At 34.3% G+C, this 4349-nt stretch overlaps 1 long non-coding RNA gene across 1 annotated transcript; it reads right to left on the reverse strand.

Annotated features, from left to right (window-relative positions):
- Positions 1 to 396: 396 nt before the first annotated feature.
- LOC136037713 (uncharacterized) lies at positions 397 to 2738 on the reverse strand. Its single transcript, XR_010620029.1, has 2 exons — positions 2576 to 2738; positions 397 to 665 (listed from the first exon to the last, which is right to left on the reverse strand). It is a non-coding gene; the product is annotated as an uncharacterized LOC136037713 (long non-coding RNA).
- Positions 2739 to 4349: the final 1611 nt, after the last annotated feature.

Consider the following 4349-nt stretch of genomic DNA (forward strand, 5'->3'; position numbering starts at 1 on the left):
TTCAATTTTTTAGTTACGCCTTACTTCCATTCGAATTTTATTTTTTTTTGACTTGGTTTATCGAGTAACAGTGGTTGTATGTTTTAGAACGAGAATGCTTTTGATATAATAAAATCTAATCTCTAGTATCGTTCAGGCTATTCAATTAGTTCACGTAGAATGGAAACTGTTTCAAGGTAGAGGAAGGAAATATTTGTATAAAACACAAAAAACATGAGTTATGTGAAGAGCAGAAAGCTTCAGAAAAATCAATAAAATATGTGAAATTTCTTAAAGTTCCGTTACTTCAGACCTCATATATCAATATGCAAGGCACATCAGTCGTTTTATTTGAAGTTAGGATACCAAATCATTATGACAGACGATTTAATCGATATTAATTCCAAACGAAACATATAATTATAACAGGTATATTTTACAAAAATAACTTACAAAACAAAAAACTGTTGCTGCAATTGCCTCTTTCATGACGACGTGAGTGGCAACTCCTTTTCTCAGGAACTAGTAAGACGCTGCTTTTCCGCCAATTCTGGGCTTTAACTGATTCCTCATCAGACATTTCGTCGTCTGCCCCAGAAAGAGGAATTGCGGATTCTGATATGACAACACTATTTTAGGAGATGTACAGTTGCTGTCGGATATCGTATCACTGATAAGAACTGAAGCTACAAAAAGGAAAAAAATAGAATAAAAAAGATTATTTTTAGCTGAATTTGTTTTATTTTTATTATATTTTAATTGACTTAGTCATTTCATTGTAAAGAAAATTTTCCTGTACCTTCGCCAAAGCAATTTTTTCTTAATAAAAAATAATCAAGGGATCAATATCTTAATGAAGGTTTTTGAATAATAAGATAATTGCATATAGTTTTTTTTGTTAAGTTTTAAAATGGTTTATTCTTCCGTTTCTGTACAAAGTAAATTACTTGGCATAATGGCACTTATTAGACTAAGAAATATTGTGAATTAAGTTCTTTTGAGAGAGACAGTGTCGTTTTCGGAGGATATCTCAACAATATTTTAACTCTTAGGTTAATAATTCAGAAAATTCTCATTCATCAGGTGAGTGTAGTCTTCAACTTTATATTTTATTTGACTCAACTGATAGAGAGGTTTTAGCGAATGCCCTATCTTTTTAAACGTTATCGATTATTAAATTTAAATGATCATAGCTATATACAGAAATTATTTTGCTGCTTTTAAGGTTGGAGGTTAGGTTGGTAGTCTATTTGGTAAGGAATACCTAACATTAAGCTGTATGAAAAACGAGGTATAACTCCACTAGCTGGAACAATAATGGAAGAAACACTAACATGGGCAGACCATGTTTTACAGAATATAGATGACAGATTGTTAAAGATTGTGTTTTTGGCCATTCTTTGGGGCCAAAAAATCAGACCTATTAAATATAATCCTTTATTATATTTTATTTTTAGTAATAAATGGAAAGACGTGGGGACTTTTTTCGACGTTAAAAAAGTATAGAAGAATTGAAAGAAAAGTCGTATTACGATGGTTATGATGTTAATTGATTTTGACAAAAGTAGGAGTCAATCGTCTTTTAACCACGGTTATGATGTTATATGATTATGACAAAAGCGGGAATTAATAGTCTTATGATCACAGTTATGATGTCATTCGATTGTGACAATAACGGGAGTCAATAGTCTTATGACCACTGTTATGATTTTATTTTATTATGACAATAGTGGGAGTCAATGGTCTTATAACCATGGTTATGATGTATTTGATTATAACAATAGTGGGAGCTGTTATATATGGCCATGGAAGATGATCCTTTGAAGGACAGTATATCAAAGATTAAGCTTTATGAAACGCGAGGAATAATTCCTCGTTTATGGATGTCATCTTTATAAAGGCTAGGTCCTTCTCAAATAGAGTGGGAAGAAATTCTGAAGACAAACTTAAAGAAAGTAGGATATTCTTGGATGGGAGAAAACATTGAAGCTCTAATTGGAACTGGGTGGAGGAAGAGCGTTAGTAGCTATATTTACCCCGGCCCGGACGAACTACTTTTTGACCAATGTATTTTTATAAGACTTTATGGAGTATGACTGAATTCTTCCACCGTGTAAGATAAGCGGTATACAGTGCATAATAAATAATAATATAAATAGAATTAAAAATATAACTATAAATAGAAATATTGTCATCTATGAAATTATTTTCAAATAGGGCTACACTACGTCAAATGGATAAAACTTTTAAGACATGCAATAAAAACAAGAACAAATTCATGTTTGGAGGATAAATATTACACTGGATCCCAATTTAACTTGGTCCATAGCTTGTATAAAGTGCTTCTACACCGTGGTCTGAAAGCTAAATTGTGAGATTTAGTGTTCTTAGATGTATACTTAGCGCCATACCCAATATAGCAGCACTGACATAGTGGAGAGAAAAAGGTCTCTAATTTATTATTTGCATAGTACTAAGGTCTAAGTTGTCATATCTGTGGACCCAACAATTTGTGTCGAGAAAAAGAGCATAGATTTACTAATATTAATACTCTTTATCAATGCCCTTCTTTTTCTTGGGATTATTGAAAACTTACCATTTTCATTTTCCACTTCAGGATCGGTATCTTTGAGGTTGCCATGCCAAGACCTGGATTTCTTAGCAGTTCCCATTTCTGAGAAGATTTCATCTTGTTGAGAAATTGTTCTTTCGACTGGAGCTTGGTAACCGGAGAAATTTAGAAAAAAAACAAGTTTTTTCACCTTAACTCAACCCCCCCCTCCCAACGAAAATTTCTTCTAGAAAATTGAATATCGGTGAGAATTTACCCCGGACAATTACCTTTAACAACTCCACGCGTAACATTGAGACGGAAATGATTATGCAAGATATATAAAAAGCGTTTTGTTTTGGATTTCTGCCAAATTCCCCCAGTGCATAATTTCCCCTAACAGATTCACTTCCCTTGAAACTTCCCCTCCAATAAAAAAAATTCCCCTGTGGAAAAAAACAGCAAAAATTTGCTCCCCCCACCCGGAAATGCATACACACTTCACAATAACAAATACTATGTGTAAACAATGGGCACATTTTATGACTTAAAAACCCCTGGGGCTGTGAGGGGGTCATGTTATATCCAAAGGCATGGTTATTGGCCTTTCAACTATTTTGGGCAAAATGGCTGTCTAAAAATTGTGATAAGAGAACTTGAGAAAAAAAGGTGGGGGTGGGGGAAAGGATACCCTCCGATCTTTTTGTAACTTAATTTTGTTCAGACAACTTTAGAAAAAAGGCGGGGGAGGGGGACAGGATATCCTCCAAACTTTGTGGTCGCTAGAGCTTTCACTTTCGATTCAAAGAGCCTTTTCAAAATATTTAAGGACCATTGGGTCGATACGATCACCCCTGAAAAAAAAATGTATCCGTGATCTTTCTTCTGGCAAAAAATACAAAATTCCACATTTTTGCAGACAGGGGCCTGAAACCATCAAAGTAGGGTTTTCTGATAAGCTAAATCTGATGGTGTGAATTTCATTAAGATTCTAATACTTTTAAAGGGTCTTTTCCTCGTTTTTCAAAAATTTGTTAAGACTAATCTTAGTGAAACTTATATATTTAAAATCGCATAATAAGGCGATTCCATTGATATATCTGTTGGTATCAAAATTATGTTTTTTTAGAGTTTCGGTTACTATTGAGCCGGGTCGTTTCTCACTTACAGTTCATTACCACAAACTGTTTGATCAATAGCTATATTTCAGATAGGGGCAATAAGCATGAAAGGTGACATACATGGGTCAATTCTATTTCAAGAACAAATGAAACAGTATCTATGTAAATCAACCAAGCTTACAGCGAATATGGCGGGAATACCCTCCTCAAAGGGCTCCTTGAGGGGCAAATGGAAGCATTAATTATTATTTGGGTCAGCTTAGTGGTAATGCCGAATCATAAGACTAATGTCAAATAAAATGGTTTTTAAATTCGCTTTGCTAGTCCTGGATATGATTGAGAATGAATATAATTTAGATCTGAAGAATATAGGCTTTTTCAAAGGAAAGTCCAGAGGAAAATAAAATCCTGAACTGCCTAGAAATTACAACCCGGTCCTGCGTATGTCCGGTCCTGGGTATTGGGTATCGAGGGGCCTCTTGTTCGAGAGTTCTGACCCTCCTAAAAAATAAAGTTACAGGTTGTTAAATATTATGTTGGGGCCCTTGTTGGAGAGTTCTGCTCCACTAAAAATATAATGACAGACTATTAAACATGATGTCGGAACCTCCTGTTCAAGAGTTCTGCCCCTTATAAAAAATAAAGCTATAAACCTTTAAACAATGATGTTGGGGCTTTTTATCGAGGATTCTGCCACT

This window comes from Artemia franciscana, chromosome 17 (assembly GCF_032884065.1).
Source record: "Artemia franciscana chromosome 17, ASM3288406v1, whole genome shotgun sequence".
NCBI classification, from domain to species: domain Eukaryota; kingdom Metazoa; phylum Arthropoda; class Branchiopoda; order Anostraca; family Artemiidae; genus Artemia; species Artemia franciscana.